Raw genomic sequence first — 20,336 nt, 5'->3', positions numbered from 1 at the left:
ACCATTCTATTTCATATTTATCTATTTTAAATTCAGCATGAATTAGAGTCACATAATTGTAAAGTTAGAAAGGTCTTTATAAATGTCAACTGTCTAAAAATTCTTTTGTAATGCTGGAATGCCCTTTATAATTCCTATCATATGATCATCCAATCTATGCATGAACATATTCAGTTGTTTGTTTGTTTTTTTTTTTTTTTTTTGGAGAGAGCAATGGAAGTTGAGATATTAGTGTTTCATGGAACAGAAATAACCATAGTGATCCAGATTTTGTCCCTCTTACCAGGGCAAAGACATGTCCTTCCTTGATCACAGGATTAAACATTTCTTTTAATGAAGCATAAGAATCACACTACATTTTAAATCAGCTACATTTTAAGATTAATCAGTTATAGATCATTGAGAAACATGTTAGAAGACATGGTGGAACTATCATCATGGTAGTTTCCCTGCCTGGATTTCACTCAGAACCATGGAAGAATTTCAACTTCTATGAGGTCTGTCACACTGTACATCAAAAAGTGAGTAGCCAAACTAAACAGAAAATCAGTGCATTAAGAAAGACAACTTGGTCTAGTAGCAAAACCTCCATGGTTGGTCTTAGCTGACGTCCATTCATTGGCAGGAAATATCTAAAATTTGGAGGACTGCTTACAGAGAGAATCATTCTTCTTCATCAAATCAATCTTCATCAGTCTTCTTCATCTTCTGTCATCAATGGTGGGGGAAATAAAATATAGCCTGGGGGTTTAGTCTCAGAGGTTACTTTTCTGGAGAGCAAATGGTTCCTCTAAATTCAAAAGGCATGGGTCTACTTACCTTCTCCATATTATTGAATTTGGAGTTGAAGGAAATATGTTTTAATCTTAGCTCCACCATTTGAGGTTACATTGTAACATTGGCCAAGCTGCTTAACATCTGTGGGACTCAGTTTCTCACCTATAAAATTAGAATACTAGACCAATTATTCTATAAAGACTTTGAGACTCCTAAACTGATTATTTTAGATTTATGGGGAGGGCATATGGAGTGTTGGTTGTTGAGGGGGTAATTATTTTTTAATCCATTTTGTTGAATTGCATTCATAGTAATAATCTTAACTCCCCTTTCCAACTGATTAGCCATAACTGTACTAGGGAAGATGGCTCTGGTCACCCTGTGTAGATTTGTAATTAATTCTTTGAACAAACATTCAATAATTCCTATACAATACTGAAAAATTCCATATTGTTGACCTAGTTAGCCTCATTGTAACATATTACTGAGGATATTTAAAGTCTCAATTTTATTTTATATAGCATATAATAATCTATCAAAACATTATCATCCTCAGCTTTGTTGTTTTCTTCTTCTGTAGTGGTTTGCTTAATATTCCACCTATGTTTCCACCATTATAAAAAAATTGACAAGTCCATGGATAGAGAGAAAAATGCAAATTTCTGTATGCAATAGTTTAAGTAATCTCATTTTACAATTTCAAATACAATGCATATCACAATTTACAAACAAGTTGATAGTTCATTTATTGATTTTTTTTTACTTATTCATTTAAGCCATGTATTAAAGCTGTTGTTAGAGACTTGTGTTAATGAATAGTAAAGTTCGTTCTTTTTTTAATTTGCCTATTATTTATTTGCCCCACAAAAGTGAAAAGATATGAGAACTTTAAGATGACTCAGTATTTTATTTAAATTACACAGGAATGGAAGGGTTTTCTAAGCAAGAGTTTATTTTGGACAAATACTGCCTAAATTGTCAAAAGTTACAAATGAGTGGGATTTAAATTAGTAATGCTCTATTATATTAATAAGCAATACTTCTACCTGAAAGTATTTTTATGTTTTCTCTCTGCATAAAGATATGTAGATACATGGATACAGGAAAATGCATATAACTTCCAGGAAGTAGAGACTGCACACAAACAAATACCTGATAATTAATCCAATACTCTAATTTTATAGATAAGCAAATCGAGACTCAGAGATATTAAGTAGTTCAGCCAAAGTCACAAGATAGCTTCCAGTGGTAAGCTGGGATTTGAGGTATGAATGAATGAATGAATGAATGAATGTATGTATGTATGTATGTATACATGCATGACTATCTAAGCATGCATATACATATATGCATGTACAAATATATTTATATACATAGTTTTTATATAGCTAATTGTAAATGAGCATAAAATGCATGTGTATACATGTATATATGCATAGATATATACATATGAGAGTATGACATATATTGTAAAATATACAACTTAAGAAAAGTTAAAACAAACTAAAAGAAGAGACTGGTTATTGCTTCTTTCCTTTCCTTTCACCATGTTTCACACAAAGCTTTATATTAAGTGAACATTCAATACATAGTACTGATCTCTTAAATGTCTATATGTGCTTCTGACAACATCATAGTCTTATCTAAAATTTCCAAAGATTTTCAATGTTTCTTGCTGCCACTGTGTAGCCAAAACTACATATTTTTACTTTAAGAGACAAGGGAAACAAAACCAAAAAAAAGGTAAAGAAGAAAGAGAAGAACTTATTAGCAATTTTTCTATTCTCTAAGGTTTTCTGAAGAATTAGTCCATTTCCATAAAACATTTCTTATTACAATTAACCATACAATAAATTTCAATAAAAATGAATCATATTACAGATACTGCAGTCTGGCCTCCTACTGTTTGTGTGACAGATGGTAACATTTTTGATGTTATAAATACAAATGATAGTGTTCATGCCATTGGGAATTAAAGTGCATAACATCAGATACAGCTGATTACTCATTCTTCAGAGATATTTAAATATTTCAAAACAGTTTTTAATCCTTAGGAATGACATTAATTATTTGCATACAAATATAACTTCTAAAGGAATATGCATACACACACCCACGCATACACATACACACACACATACACACACACATACGAGAAAGAGAGAAAGAGATCTCAGAATTTAGAAAGAATTAATTTTTTAGCAAAAAAGGTAACAAAATGTTTTTCTTTTAAAAGAAAATTTATCTGCACTAAACAGAGGAAAGGATAAAAAGTAACAAGAATTAAAGAGGAAAATGAAGTGAGTTTGCAGATAAATGAAGACAAGGCACATAAACCATGATATACATATATACATACACACACATAAACACATACATACATATGTATATGTATTTATGAAATAGATTTAGACAGAGAAAAGAGCAGTAATTTGGAAATTAGACATTACTAAAGTAAGCAAATTCACCTGATTTTCTATCATTCTTGTTGTTTTACTTCAAAATTTTACAAAGAATATATTCACTTCTTACTTAATACTGCTACTCTAGCCAGATATTTTTGATACCACCTTATTTTCATGAATTCAGGAGTTTGTTCTTCAAAATAACATTTTCTATGTAATGTTAATTGAGTAGTCGATAAGTAGACCAAGCATAAAATGACTCCTGACAACCAGCTGATTTAAAGAATTATTTAGGTCACCAGTAGCACCCTGTAATGACCTTTATTCTCAGCCATATATGCACTGTCTTCTCATTTGTGTCAGAATGTGTGTGTGTACAACATATATATATATATATATATATATATATATATATATATATATATATATATATATACATGTATATATATATATATATGATATTGCCATTTAGCATTTACTGAAAATCAGAATTTCCTTATAATCACCAATTAGCTAGTAAACCTAATTAGTTGAGGAACTTCTATACTAGTGTTAAAGGTGATTAAGTCAAGTTAATTATTTTTAAATGTATATTTTCACAGTGAATTCCAGATTTATAATTGGACTTCCTGTCCATTGAAATAGATAATTAACACACCAAAATTTGTTGAAATAATTTGAATATTTTCGATCATCTACCAACAATATATACACTATGTCTAATATTTATGGTGTAACTTTGAATAATTTGAATGCCACAAATCTTCCTGAGTTGAGTGTAGATGTCTAATTTTTATTAAGCACAACGATTGTCAGTTGTCTAATTCATTTGATTGCTAATGCACTATATTTTAGGCAAACAAAATTTCGTGGTTTGGCACAAAACTATTTTAGTATTCAAATTAAGCCTAATTCTATACCATTTTCATAGGTAACTTCTAGTAGTAACAGATTAATTTAATGAATACTTTATCTGATTCAGCTGGTTTGTCCATTCAAATAGATTGACCTCATTTGTGCTAATCATCTTGAAAAACAGGGAGAGCTTGGTTCAAGTCTTTTTTTTATTAAGATTTTTTTTTTTTACTTTTTATTTTACAACACTCAGTTCTGCATGATGTTGAGTTCCAGATTTTCTTCCCCTCCCTCTACACCTCCCTCTCCAAAACGGCATGGAATCCGATATATCTTCTACATATAACTTCGCATTAAACTTGTTTACATAACAGTCAAGTTGTAATGAAGAATTATGACAAGTGGAATGAATCATGAAAAAGAAAAAATAAAAACAAAATTCAAAAAAAAAGAGAGCAAATATTTTGCCTCAATCTGCATTCAGACTCCATAGTTGTTTCTCTGGAGGTAGATAGCATTCTCTGTCGTGGGTCCTTTGGAATTGTCTTTGTACCTTGTATTGCTGAGAAGACTGAAGTCTATCAGGGTTAGTCATCACAGAATGCATAAATCTGTGGCTGTGTATAATGTTCTCCTAGTTCTGCCACAGTCACTCAGCATCACATCGTGTAGGTTTTTCAAGGATACTATAAAGTCCATATCTTCCCCGTTTCTTATAGCACAATAGTTTTCCATTAAATTCTTATACCTCGACTTGTTCAGTCATTCCCCAATTGAGGGGCATCCCTTAATTTCCAATTTTTTACAACCACAAAAAGAGCAAATATAAATATTTTTGTACAGACAGGTCCCTTTCCCACTTGTGTGATCTCTTTGGGCTATAGCCCTAGGAGTGGTATTTCTGGGTCAAAGGGTATGCACATTTTTATAGCCCTTTGTGCATAGTTCCAAATTGCTCTCCAGAATGGGTGGATCTGTTCACAACTCCACCAACAATGTATCAGTGCTGCAATTTTCCCCTGTCCTCTCCAGCATTTACCATTTTCCTGTTTTGTCATGTTAGCCAATCTGACAGGAGATATGTGGCACCTTAGAGTTGTTTTGATTTGCATTTATCTATTCAGTAGTGATTAGGAGCACTTTTTCATATGACTGTAGATATCTTTAATTTCTCCCCCTGAAAATTGCCTGTTCATATCCTTTGACCATTTCACAATTGGGGAAAGACTTGTATTCCAATAAATTTGGCTCAGTTCCCTGTGTATTTTAGATATGAGGCCTTTGTCAGAGACATTGGTTGTAAAGATTTACTCCCAATTTTCTGCTTCCCTCCTAATCTTGGTTGCATTGGCTTTGTTTATACAAAAATTTTTCAGTTTAGCATAATCAAAATTGTCCATTTTGCATTTTGTAATGCTCTCTATCTATTGTTGGGTCATGAATTCTTACTTTTCCAATAAATCTGACAAGTAAACAATTCCATATTCTTCCAAATTGCTTATAGTATCAGTCTTTATTCCTAAATCATGTACCCATTTTGACTTTATTTTGGCATATGGTCTAAGCTATGGGTCTATGACAAGTTTCTGTGATACTAATTTCCAATTTTCCCAGCAGTTTTTTTGTGAAATAGTGACTTTTTAGCCCAGAAGCTGGATTCTTTGGGTTTATCAAAGAGTAGATTACTATAGTCACTGATTACTACATCTTATGTACCTAACATATTCCACTGATCCACCATTCTGTTTCTTAGCCAGTACCAGGTAGTTTTGATGACTGCTGCTTTATACTACAATTTAATATCTGGTATGGCTAGGCCCCCTTCCCTAGCATTTCTTTTCATCAGATCCCTAGATATTCTAGACCTCTTGTTCTTCCAGGTGAATTTTGCTATTATTTTATCGAGCTCTGTAAAATAATTTTGGGTAGTTTGTTTGGTATGGCACTGAATAAATAAATTAATTTAGATAAAATTGTCATTTTTATTATATTAGCTCAGCCTAAACATGAGAAACTGATATTTTTCCATTTATTTATATCTGATATTATTTGTGTAAAAAGTGTTTCATAATTATGTTCGTATAGGTCCTGTGTTTGTCTTGGCAAGTAGACTCCCAAATATTTTATACTGTCTACAGAAACTTTATTTTTTTTAACCATTATTTATTTATTTAATATTTTTCATTTTCAGCATTAATTTTCACAAGAGTTTGAATTACAAATTATCTCCCCATTTCTGCCCTCCCCCCACTCCAAGATGGCATATATTCTGATTGCACTGTTCTCCAGGCAACCCTCCCTTCTGTCACCCCACTCCCCCCCATCCCCTTTTCCCTTACTTTCTTGTAGGGAAAGACAGATTTTAATGCCCCATTGCATGTATAGCTTATTTGCTAGCTGCATGCAAAAACTTTTTTTTGAACATCTGCTTTTGAAACTTTGAGTTCCAAATTCTCTCCCCTCTTCCCTCCCCACCCACCCTCTCTAAGAAGGCAAGCAATTCAACATAGGCCACATGTGTATCATTATGCAAAACCCTTCCACAATACTCATGTTTTAAAGACTAACTATATTTTGCTCCCTCCTATTCTATCCCCCTTTATAAAATTTTATCCCTTGACCCTGTCCCTTTTCAAAAGTGTTTGATTTTGATTACTTCCTCCACCTCTCTGCCCTCCCTTCTATTGTCCCCTGTTTTTGTATCTCCTTCCTCCTTTTTTCCTGTGGGGTAAGATACCAAATTGAGTGTGTATGTTATTCCCTCCTCAGGTCAAATCCAATGAGAGCAAGATTCACTCACTCCCCCTCACCGGCTCCTCTTCCCTCCCAACAGAACTGCTTTTTCTTGCCACTTTTATGTGAGATAATTTAGCCCATTCTATCTTTCCCTTTCTAGCTCTCTCAGTATATTCCTCTGTCATCTCTTAATTTGATTTTATTTTTTTAGATATCATCCCTTCATATTCAACTCACCTTGTGGCCTCTGTCTATACACAGACACGCACACACACACACACACACACAAACAGACACACACACACACACACACACACATATATTCCCTTTAGCTACCCTAGTACTGAGGTCTCATGAATTATACACATCATCATTCCATGTAGGAATGTAAACAAAACAGTTCAACGTTAGTAAGTCCCTTATGATTTCTCTTTCTTGATTACTTTTTCATGCTTCTCTTGATTCCTGTGTTTGAAAGTCAAATTTTCTATTCATCTCTGGTCTTTTCACTGAGAAAGCTTGAAAGTCCTATTTTATTGAAAATCCATATTTTGCCTTGGAGCATGATACTCAGTTTTGCTGGGTAGGTGATTCTTGGTTTTAATCCCAGCTCCATTGGCCACTGGAATGTCATATTCCAAGCCCTTCAACCCCATAAAGTAGAAGCTGCTAGACCTTGTGTTATCCTGTGTTTCCACAATACTCAAATTGTTTCTTTCTAGCTGCATGTAGTATTTTCTCCTTGATCTGGGAGCTCTGAAATTTGGCGACAATACTCCTAGGAGTTTTCTTTTTGGGATCTTTTTCAGGAGATGATTGGTGGATTCTTTCAATTTCTATTTTACCCTCTGGCTCTAGAATATCAGGGCAGTTCTCCATGATAATTTCTTGAAAGATGATATCTAGGTTCTTTTTTGATCATGGCTTTCAGGTAGTCCAATAATTTTTAAATTATCTCTCCTGGATCTTTTATCCAGGTCATTGGTATTTCCAGTGAGATAGTTCACATTGTCTTCCATTTTTTCTTTCCTTTGCTTCTGTTTTATAATATCTTGATTTCTCACAAAGTCACTAGCTTCCACTTGCTCCAGTCTAATTTTTAAGGTAGCATTTTCTTCAGTGGTCTTTTGGACCCCCTATTCCATTTGGCTAATTCTGCCTTTCAAGGCATTCTTCTCCTTATTAGCTTTTTGGAGCTCTTTTGCCATTTGAGTTAGTCTATTTTTTATGGTGCTATTTTCTTCAGTGTTTTTTTGGGTTTCCTTCAGCCAGTATTTGACTTGTTTTTCATGGTTTTCCTGCATCACTCTCATTTCTCTTCCCAGTTTTTCCTCTACTTCTTTAACTTGATTTTCAAATCCATTTTGAGCTCTTCCATGGCCTGAGATCAATTCATGTTTTTCTTGAAGGCTTTTGATGTAGGCTCTTTGATTTTGTTGACTCCTTCTGGCTGTATTTTTGGTTTCTTTTTGTCACCAAAGAAAGATTCCAAAGTCTGAGTCTGAATCTGAGTCCATTTTTGCTTCCTGGCCATGTTCCCAGCTAACTACCTGAGCCTTGAGTTTTTCATTGTGGTATGGCTGCTTGTAGAGTAGCGAGTACTTTGTTCCAAGCTTGAGAGGTTGCGCCATGGTTTTCAGAGCTATTTCTACACAGCAAGCTCTGCCACACCAGTGCTCCACTTCCCCCAAGAACCGCCAACGTGGACCGCGATTCACATCTTAAGCAGGCTCTGCACTCCCACTCTGATCTGCCACCTAATTTCTCCCAGTAGGTGGATCTGGGGCTGGCCATAACTGCAGCTGTAGTTCTATCCTCAGAGCTGCATCACTTCCGCTGCCCTCATTTTGGTGGCCCAACCGCGAACTCCTTTCACTCTGTCCCTGCAGCTTTTCCCACTAACCTTCTCTGTTGTCTTTGGTGTTTGTGGGTTGAGAAGTTGGGTAACTGCCACAGCTCACTGATTCAGAACAGTAGGTCCTGTCCTGCCTGGCTCCTGGTCTGGTTGGTCCAGGGGTGGCCCAGGCTGGACTCTTTTCGGCTCCGCTCTGTATCAGGAGGGCCGAGTTTATAATCTCAAAGAGGATCATAAACATGTCTGAAAGGTTCGGAACCGCCGGATATAAGAAACTCTCAAAGTAGAAGGCAGAAGAATCAAAACATTTATTTAGGCTCCACAGTAACCAACCCATGAACCAGAAGCCCCATTTTGATATGTTGATCAAAATCTTCCAGGCCCAATAAGTACGCCTTGCAAGAGTAACCAGGAGGCTACAGAGAAGCATGATTGCGTAAAGCAAAATCATGCTTCCCCCTCGATGGTAATAAGATTACCCACTGGCCTGAAGTCTTTGTTCAGCTTCCTCCCGTAGATCAGCTCTGCTACTGGCAGCTCCTGCCTCAGCTGTGTCTGTGTCTGTAACTGAAGCTGCAACTGAAACTGACGATGTAACGGTCGCTGTAACTGACGTAACTGTCGTAACTGTCGCTGGCTCCAACTGGAAAAGGAAAGAGAAGCTCTTCAAGCTGTCCTCTCCCCTCTTATAGGGCTTTTGACATCATCAAGCTCCGCCCGAATGACCAGGGCCGATTGGTTCCTGAGTTGGCCCCTCCCCCTAGCATAGACATTAACACCTCCCCTCAGCCAGCCCCATGACTCATCACACAGGAAGTTGTCTGCTTCCCGGCATGCTCCCCGGGCCTCCTGCCCCGGAAGAGCAAGCCACAGTGTCCAGAGGCTCAATGAGGTAAGCTGAGTCATTCAAAGAAAACAAAAGCCATTCTGGTTACACTCCACCCCTTGTTATAGGACACATAATCTAATCAGCCATGTATCCTAGAACATACATTGTGATCCAATTACAAAGGAAACTAAAACATATCATTCATTATAAAGCAAAACATATCATTCAGTGACATTCCCAAACATTGGTTAACGATTCAAATGCGATCCACCCCTAGATCCCAGCAAAATAATCTCTTCAATCAATCATCCCCAAAATAATTATTAATAATTCAAATGTCCACCTCTAAATCCTTGTATCCATTACATAGGATCAGTAATATCATAACAATAAAACAACACAGCAAGGATAACACAAAATAAGTAAACAGAACACTATCATCATTTCCACCCCCCTTGAACGATTGGGGCTCAAAATCTTGGGGTGAGGGGTGAAGGTCTCATTTTCCATAGCTTCTTCATGCTGAAATTGGATGTAGAGATGGCCCTGCCCCCAAAAAGTCCCATTCCAGAGGTCATTTCTTTAACGAGCTGGCAGGAATTCCAAGAATGCTACATGCTTAGGCAGTCACCGGAAAGTGCAGGGTGCTTAAGCCTGAAGGAAACAAAACTAGCAACAAGGTTAGCCAAAACAAAGGACAAAAAGAATAGTCTGTGAATCTATTATTATAACCTATTCACGGTAAAATATATGGTTCAGGGGTACGATTTGGTAATTATTTTCCCCTGAATAGACAACTGTTACAGTGTTGTCCTTCCCATGGGCTATAACTTCTGCAGCCTTTGGAATATCATCTGGCTTCCGTTTTACCCATACCTTAGCTCCTGACTTTATTCTATCAATGGAGCAAGACCCTTTTGCCCCTCTAGTAGTTATTTTGGGAGGAGGGTCAGTTTTCACAAAGGGTATTTTTTCACAGGGGATAATAATGACTTGAACCATCCTATCATTTCTACAAAATTGTACAGGTTTTTTACCCATATTCTGGAGTGTCACAACAATTTCTTTTTGATAATTAGAATCTATCACTCCAGCCAATACATGTATTCCTTGAGCCGCTAATCCTGGTTTAGGTAATATCCGTCCAAGATGATTCTTGGGGATTCTCATACATACTCCAGTAGGGGTTTTTCTTATCTCTTTCCTATTTAACCTAAAATTCTCTATACAATGTAAATCATATCCTGCTGAACCAGGTGTTCCTGGACTTGGTAGTGGGACATCTTCCCTCACAGTCCAAAATTCAATGTTTTGGATCTCACATGTTTGCTGTTCTCTGATCTGCAGATTTGGGGTCATCATTCTGGCTAGAGGTGTACTCCCCCCTAAGGGCCTATTATTCAAATTACGTAAGGCAATAGACAAATTATCCTTCCAATGTCGATATGAATTATTTGAGCTTAATTTTCTCAGCTGTTCTTTCAACAATCCATTCATTCTTTCAATTAGCCCAGATGCTTGTGGGTAATATGGAATATGATATATCCATTCTATATTATTCAACACACAATATCTTTTCACTTCTTTGCCCTTGAAATGTGACCCATTGTCACTTTGAATCTGCATTGGGGTTCCATAATATAAACTTACAATATCTAGAGTTTTACAGGTGTTTTTCTGAGTTGCGTCTTTATAAGGACAAGCCACTAGTACACCGGAATAGGTGTCAACACACGTACATACATATTTACATCCTTTATCCTGGGGTAGTGGGCCAATATAATCTATCTGCCAAATTTGGGCTGGAACTTTTCCCCTTGCTATTTCTCCAGTAACTATCCTAGGAAGAGTTCGTTCTTTTTCTAATTGGCATATACAACACTCCTCTGTTATTTGTTTTAACAACGCATGAGAAATACTGATACCTCGATCCTGTGCCCATCGATGGGTGGCCTGGACCCCTAAATGGCCGGCAGTCTGGTGGACCCATCTTGCTAAGGCTGGGTCATCAGTTGGAGTCGGAGTAGGGACAATACATTCAGTAGCAATCTTTGCTAGTCGATCCGCATGTGCATTGTACTCACGTTCTGGTGTGGTCAGGGTTGCATGAGCATCAACATGAAAAACTGACAGATCTGTAACCAAAGACATGTCCCATATATTTTCCCATAACTCTTTACCCCAAACTTGTTTGCCATGAATCTCCCAATTCTGATTCCTCCATATAGGCATCCACGTAGCTAATCCATTAGCTACCGCCCACGAGTCAGTAAATATATGACACTGTCCTCCTTTCTCTGCTCTGATGGCCTGATGCACTGCCATCAGTTCAGCATATTGGCTACTTCCACCTATCCCAGAACTTTCCAGAGTTCTCCTTGTACAGGGGTTATAGGCTACTGCTTTCCAATGTCTCTTCTGTCCTAAATATTTTGCTGTCCCATCAGTAAACCAAGCATGTTTCTTCTGTTCTTCATTTAGTCCGTCATATCCATTATTCCATTTCACTAAGGATGGTACCATCTGTTGCCTAGATTCAAGGGGCTTTTCATTGCTCTCAGTATCAATGTTCGCCACAGATTCATGTAGAGCAGAAACTCCATTTTTGCCTGCTCTGGACCTATTCTGAATATACCACTTCCATTTGATTATGCTTGCCTCTTGTGCGTGTCCAATTCTGTGAGAAGCTGGGGTACTCATTACCCAAGTCATAATTGGAATTCCAGGCCTTAATACCACTTCATGACCCAGAGTTAGTTGCTCAGTTTCTACTAAAGCCCAATATGCAGCTAACAGCTGCTTCTCAAAAGGTGTATATTGCACTCCAGATGAGGGCAGTTTCCTTGACCAAAAGCCTAAAGGTACACTTCGGCTTTGTTGTTTTTGCCACAGACTCCAATTTGCATAGTCATCTTGTACAGTCACTTGTAACTCCACTGGCCCATTTTGCATAGGCCATAAGTCTAGAGCTAATTGAATAGCAGCCTTTGCTTCCTCAAAAGCTCTACTTTGTTCAAGTCTCCAGTCAAATTCATATTTCTTTCTGGTGACTTTATACAAGGGTTTTAAAATCTGTCCCAAATGTGGGATGTGGTGTCTCCAATAACCAAACAGCCCTATGAACTTTTGGGCCTCTTTCTTATTGGTAGGGGTGGGAAAATCCTGGATTTTTTGTCGAGCTTGTGGGAGAATTTCTCGCAGTCCTCTATTCCACTGTATCCCCAAGAATTTTACAGTTTGAGCTGGCCCTTGAACCTTTGCGGGGTTGATTTCCCATCCTTTGCTTTTCATATGGTCAATTAATAATGCTAAACTCTCCTCCACCTCCTTTATATTCTTTCCCTGTATCATGATGTCATCTATGTAATGTGTAAGCTGTACACCAGGTAACTTTAATTCATCCAAATGTTCAGCTACAATCCTGTGGCAAATAGTTGGGCTATGAATATATCCTTGCGGCAGGCGTGTAAATGTATACTGTCGGCCTTGCCAAGTAAAAGCAAACTGATTCCATTGCTTGGGGTCTATTGGGATTGTAAAGAAGGCATTGGCCAAATCAATAACTGCATACCAAGTCCCTTCATGTTTTTGTATTCTCTCTATTAAAGTAACCGTGTCTGGGACAGCAGCATACAAGGGAGGAGTCACTTTGTTCAGCTGTCTATAATCTACTGTCATCCTCCATGTTCCATCTGACTTTCGGACTGGCCAGACAGGGTTGTTCCATTGAGTAGTTGTAGGGACTAACACTCCTGCCTCAACACATTCTCTTATACTGTTGGCAATTTCATCTTGCCCACCTGGCACACGATATTGCCTCAAAGTAATTACTTCAGAAGGTTCGGGCAAAGTGATTGGATCCATCTTGATTTTCCCCACTAAGACTGCATTAATGCCTATTTTCCTCACAGCAAATTGGTATTTCCCTTCAGGTAAATTTAAGGTCATACCCTTCAAAATGTCTATTCCAATGATGTATTCAGGAATAGGCACAATAACCACACTATATTCTTTCTTGGGCAACTGTCCAATTTTCATCATCAATTTAACTTGTTTGGCTGATATTTCAGTCCCTCCTAGTCCTGTGATGGTAATAGGAGTTCCATGGCTGAACTTGTCTGGATTTCCATAAATAAGGGTGGCCTCGGCCCCAGTATCTATTAATGCCTCAGTTACCGTACTTGACCCATTTTTCCAATATATGGTCAAGTTAATGTGAGGTCTACAATCCAGCCTGTGTATTTCCTTAATTTGGGCTGGGGCCTGGCCTGTTCCCTAGTATTCCCTTTCATGTGATTCACTTGGGTATGAAGGTTCAACATCTGTAGCATTTGCAGGAGCAGTTCTGATTTCCCTATCTCTCCTGTTATCAAGGCCTTTATCTCTGTACATTCTATATAATTCATTGGTTGGAATTCCATCTATCATTTCAAAACCTACTCCTGCTCTCAATAAAGCAGTAAACATTTCTTTCCTTGTTACTCTCCTTTGGCGCCAAGTTTGCTGGTTATTCACCCTTCTCTCTTGAGGAGATCTATCCCTTCCCCAGTCACCTAAGTCATATAACTGTAAAATCTTATTTATCACTGTTGTAAGACGGCTCCCTACTTCTCCAAGTAATAAATTCAAAATTAGTTGTTTATAAGCAGGGGGAGCTGTCCTAATTATTAAATTCCTATGAGGCAGTTCCATTGAATCATTGTAATATTTGTCTGCAGTTCCTGTCATAATGGCAGTCTTCATTACCTCCTCCTTTAGTCTCATGATACAATCTCTAAGTGAATACCAGGGTCTGTGCTCAGTGGGCCACATAGAATCAGTAGCATATCTCTTATTGCATCCCACAGCGGCTAATGCCAACAGAGTAGTCCTGCTATCACCATCTCCTTGCTGATGATGTTCTCTAAAAGCTTGTTGAACTAGAGGATCATGGCTGATACCTATGAATCTCATGCAGTCTGTCCCATCTACTGATATTCCACCGGCCCCTTGATCACTGAGTCTTACCATCCAAGATATCAATGGTTCTCCTATTCTTTGGCTGAATCTACTCAAAATATCTGTGACCTCTTGCGGTGAGAAATCTTCCTGAATTTCCCTTGTAACTGAATCTTCACCTCGGGTTTCTGTCTTCCTCCTTTGTATGGGTCGAGCCCTTGTCTGATCATTTAACCATCTCCTATTCTCTGTGTGAGGCACATCCTGAACCCCAGTAGTGTTTTGTGCCTCAACCCCTAACATTGTCTCATTCTCTCCCCACTCACTTCCTCTGCCACCATGGCTAGGACGAAGCAGGCAGTCAGGCTCTTTCTGGGCTGGGTTGAAATGCACTCTGGGCTTTTTTGGTCTCCTGTTGCTCTTAGCCACATTAATAGAAAAGTTCTCATTTGAGTCAGTTTGGTCTCCTGCTATCTGAGATTCCTCTTCTTCCTGTGGGGTAGGAGTGCCCCCATGTCTTTCACTTAATCTCAATCTTTCGTATACTAGCCGGTAGGCTGATAACACTATCCAGCTTTGCCTAGATAGTGATGCCCCTGACTGAATCCCAACTTCTCGTAAACACTTTTCCAAATCCCTAGGATCTCCTCTCCGTAGCCTTGGTTCCCAGTTTTCACAGGGTCCAGCTTTTTTAGCCAATTCTTTTGCTAGGGAGGAATAAAATGGATCCTCCCATCCTGGGATATTCATCTCTTCCTCTGAAATTGTTCTGCTTCTAAATAGAGATCTTATACCTAGCGATCCTGTTCGTGACGCCAAATGTATCAGGAGGGCCGAGTTTATAATCTCAAAGAGGATCATAAACATGTCTGAAAGGTTCGGAACCGCCGGATATAAGAAACTCTCAAAGTAGAAGGCAGAAGAATCAAAACATTTATTTAGGCTCCACAGTAACCAACCCATGAACCAGAAGCCCCATTTTGATATGTTGATCAAAATCTTCCAGGCCCAATAAGTACGCCTTGCAAGAGTAACCAGGAGGCTACAGAGAAGCATGATTGCGTAAAGCAAAATCATGCTTCCCCCTCGATGGTAATAAGATTACCCACTGGCCTGAAGTCTTTGTTCAGCTTCCTCCCGTAGATCAGCTCTGCTACTGGCAGCTCCTGCCTCAGCTGTGTCTGTGTCTGTAACTCAAGCTGCAACTGAAACTGACGATGTAACGGTCGCTGTAACTGACGTAACTGTCGTAACTGTCGCTGGCTCCAACCGGAAAAGGAAAGAGAAGCTCTTCAAGCTGTCCTCTCCCCTCTTATAGGGCTTTTGACATCATCAAGCTCCGCCCGAATGACCAGGGCCGATTGGTTCCTGAGTTGGCCCCTCCCCCTAGCATAGACATTAACACCTCCCCTCAGCCAGCCCCATGACTCATCACACAGGAAGTTGTCTGCTTCCCGGCATGCTCCCCGGGCCTCCTGCCCCGGAAGAGCAAGCCACAGTGTCCAGAGGCTCAATGAGGTAAGCTGAGTCATTCAAAGAAAACAAAAGCCATTCTGGTTACACGCTCCCAGCTCCATGCACTAGATCTTACCCAGCAACTATCCAAGCTGTCCTGGATTGGAGCCCTGCTTCCCTCTGCTATTTTGTAGGTTCTGCAGTCCTAGAATTTGTTCAGAGCCATTTTTATAGGTTTTTGGAGGGACCTGGGTGGGGAGCTCACACAAGTCCCTGCTTTCCAGCTGCTATCTTGGCTCTGCCTCTACAGTAACTTTAAATGGAATTTCTCTTCTATCTCTTGCTGTTGGGCTTTATTACTAATGTATAGGAATGCCAAGGATTTATGTGGGTTTATTTTATATCCTGCAACTTTGCCCAAGTTGCTTATTTTTTCAAGGAGTTTTTTACTTGATTCTGTAAGATTTTCTAAGTAAATCATCATATCATCTGCAAAATGTGATAAGAATGACTGTTTGATAGGTGTTCTTTGTCAGCCACTAATTTGTATTGTTCTGTTATGCAATTTCTAAATTTTATTTCCATTCATGTCTCCTAATGTTGTTGTTTTCACTTTGTTTTAAATTAATATAAAATCATTTCAATGAGTGTCAAAGAGGTGACTTGCGGTAGTGGAATGTATTTGGGAAGGGCCAGATCTCCACTTGAATCCTAGCCTTGGCATTAGGTGCCTGAATCTAGATGAGATAACTCTATGTGCCTCAGTTTTCACTTGTATAATCCCATTTGGGGTTTTCTTGAAAAAGATACTGGAGTGGTTTGCCATTTCCTTCTCTGAATCATTTTACTGATGAGGAAACTGAGGCAAATAGGGTTAAGGAACTTGCCCTGGGTCACACAGCTAGTGTCTGAAGCCATTACCCAACTTAAAAGGTACTAACCTCCCGAAGCTCTTGGAACATGCTTAAAAGAATACTTATGTTTTCCTCAATAAGCTCTACATGCTGATGGAGGAGGCCCTCACCAATGAGTTCATCTCCTGGAGCCAGAATGGCCAGAGATTTCTGATACTGAATGAACAGAGGTCTGCAAATAAAAATTCCTCCCAAGTACTTCAGGTGCAACAACATGCGAAGCTTTGTGAGGCAGCTAAATATGTATGGCTTCTGTAAAGTAGTTCATGTTAACTCTGTAAAGCAAGAATGAGATGGCCCAGTTGAATTTCAGCACCCATGCTTCAAACAGGGCCAAAATTTGCCAGGAAGACATCTAAAATCATAAGTAGTACTCAAAAAGTTCAAATCAGACAAGAAACCATTGAATCCAGGCTTTCTACTTTGAAAAGAGAAATAGAATCCCTCTGGTGGGAGGTGGCATAATTATGGGCAAAACAAACACAACAGTAACAAATAATTTAAAAGACTGTCCAATTTATTGTTACAGTGGTTCAGAATAACCAGCTTGTGAATTTAAAATGCAAAAGGCCTCTACTTTTAAATACTAATGGATCTCCAAAGACAAATCAATTTCACCAAATTGTCAAAGAACCAGCCAATAACCACCACCAATTCCACATAGGAGGACAAAGGGTTTAAAAGCTAGGAAGCAGATTTCAGAGAACATCATTATTTGTGAAGTTACTGATGATAATGTAGATGAAGAAAATCCTCCAATTACTCCTGAAACCAATGAGGATGCTCCATCTGACATTTCAAATTGTAGCCAGTACTCTGATATTGTCATTGTAGAAGACAACAATGAGGATGATGATGCTGTTATTCAGGGTGGGGACAAACCCAGTGTTCCAACAAGTCATTCTGTGAATTATGTCAGTGAGAGTGGCAGCTCATTCATGTCTAGTGCTGTGCAGGTAAACAACGCATCTACTCTGACTTCAGGAGATCCTGTCTCCATGATGGATTCTATCCTGAATGAAAACATCAATCTTTTAGGAAAAGTTCAGTTGTTGGATTTTCTTGACATTAGTGATTGCAGTCACAAAGACTTCCAAGGCATGCTTTCAGGAAGACAGATTAACATAGACCCTGATCTGGTGGATGTGGATACGCTCACATGGAAAATTTAACAATCAACTCTCACAAGCTGGTATGAGCTGGCTCTAGCACAACACTGGTACAAACTCATTCACAAAATATTTTGCACCTGATGGAATGACGATGATTGATGATGGAAGACTTATAAGGAGCCTCTCCTAACAAAACAATGAAAAGTATAGAGGGGAAATAAGACTGTAGAATGCTTGATGTGTAAAGAAACTAATCCAGATGATTCCAAGAGCATTTATTTGTGATTCTGGGAGAATGACAGATTTGAAAGGAACATATTTGCCATTGTATCCTACAGAACTCTAGAATGGAACTACATAGATTATATGAAAAATGGAAATCACACATGAAAAGTTGAAGATACAGGAAGGTCAACTGGACTTGACCAGATCTCCACGGAATAAATTTATGATGGACAGTATGACAATTTTAAAAGCACTTAGGGATCATTTTTTCAAGATTATCTGAGAGGAATATTCAAAAAAAGATGGGAAAAGATCACAGATGATCTAACAAGGAAATTGACCAAGCAGTAATAACTACTAAGTCATATATCAACTTTCTTATCTCTCTAAATCTTTCTTTACCCATACTATACCAGTGTGAAGTCATCTAAAGACATCAGTTATATTATTGTCCATCTTCTTTGATAGTCTCATGAGAATTACCATTCTCTTCCCCAGCATTCTCCTATCTGTGATATTTGGTTTGGCAGGTATATGCCAGGAGTGTTCTCCTTCTCTACTCCTACCTCCCTTTTTTCATTTTAAAGCTTTCTTGCTCAGACTTGCACATGTTCAGACTGGTCTTCACTGGGTGTGCTGCATTCCTGATCACAGAGCTATCGACAATGATGTCCCTTTTCAAAATTCAAGCTGCCCTTACCTCTCACTTAAGGCCTTTTCTATAAGATATTGCTTTTTGGATGATTTGCCATCACTTCAAAATAATATGTCCCTAACTAAATTAAACTCTACAAACTCTGAATTTGTTTTTTCTACTCTCCTAGTTCCCATGGCACCACTGTCTTTTTTATTTTTTAATTAAATTTTATTTTCCCAAAATTAAAAATACACAATTAGAAAAGAAAAAGAAACATTGTATCCTTAAATATTAAAACAAATACAAAATAAGAAAAGAAAAAATGTCATGTGCACAGCAGAATGTGAGAGAGGATTCAAAATATATAGCAATAAATTTCCATTTCAGGAAAGCCTATGTAATAAATACTATGTATTGTGTTGAGAGCTATCCATATTCTCCTTGCTTCTTTGTAAGTTTTCTTTTGTTCTTTACTGTGCACTTTTTACATTGTTCTCCCCCCCCCCCCGGCCCAACTCTGCCCAGGCTACAATTAAGCTTGAATATATTTTTAAACAAAAACACACACACACACACACACACACACACACACACACATATACATACATATGTACCTACCTATATAAACATATTTTCCCTAACAAATTCGACGACTGATCTTTATTTTGTTTGTGCATATCTTTTATTTTCTAACTCTCTTGACTCTTCTACTTCACTTCTACCCACTACCTCACCCTCCTATTACTTAATCTACCACCCCTCCAAGGATCCCTCCCTTATCCTCCCATTCCATAAATCTGAACTCCCTTCTATACCCTCCTTTGATTTATTCCCTTACCTTCCCATCTAAAGATTACTCCCTTATGCTCCCCTTCCCATTAATCTAAATACCATTCTATAACCCCCCTTAACCTATTCCCTCACCCTCCCCTCTAGAGACTCTTCCCTTATTCTCTTCCCCCTCCCTATCTCCTTAGCATTTTATTTCTTTCTGAATTTAGAAGACTTTTATACTCTCATATATATGTATATGTATGTATTTGTATAAATATATGTATATATATATATATATATATATATATGCATGTATGTATATGTTTGCATTGTTCCCTCTTAAACCCATTCCTGATGAAAGTAGGTCAACCAGAACTGACAGTTCTCCTCCCTGTCTAATTCCTCTGTATCAGTTCTTCTTCTTGGACCTCATATAAAATAATTATTCTTTTTAGCTGTTCCTAAAGAGTTTTACTTTTTAAAGTCATATACTCAGGTCCCCCAATGTTTCTTACAAACTACCCAATTACTAATAACAATCTTAGACATATGTTTTGCATTTTACATATAAGAAAGGTAAATAGTCTGTCCTTATTAAATCCCTTATAATTAGTCTTTCTTATGTATCTTATATTTCTCTTGGCTCTTGTATGTTGATTCTTCTATTAAATTCATATTCGTTTTTCTTTAACAAAGTCCTGAAAATCTGACAATCCACTGTGCCACCTAGTTGCCCTTCCCATAAATCTGAACACCTTTCTATACCTCCCTTTGACCTATTCCCTCACTCCCCTCCCTAAAGACCCCTCTCTTATCATCCCAAG

The 20,336-nt window shown here is 38.1% G+C and overlaps 1 pseudogene; it reads left to right on the top strand.

Moving 5' to 3' along the window:
• Positions 1–437: 437 nt before the first annotated feature.
• On the top strand, positions 438–17,936 carry LOC118837746 (annotated as a pseudogene).
• The last annotated feature ends 2,400 nt before the right edge of the window (positions 17,937–20,336 follow it).

This window comes from Trichosurus vulpecula, chromosome 1, assembly GCF_011100635.1.
Source record: "Trichosurus vulpecula isolate mTriVul1 chromosome 1, mTriVul1.pri, whole genome shotgun sequence".
NCBI classification, from domain to species: Eukaryota; Metazoa; Chordata; class Mammalia; order Diprotodontia; family Phalangeridae; genus Trichosurus; species Trichosurus vulpecula.
Note: the sequence above shows the minus strand (reverse complement) of the source record. Positions and strands in the feature narration are given on the sequence as shown.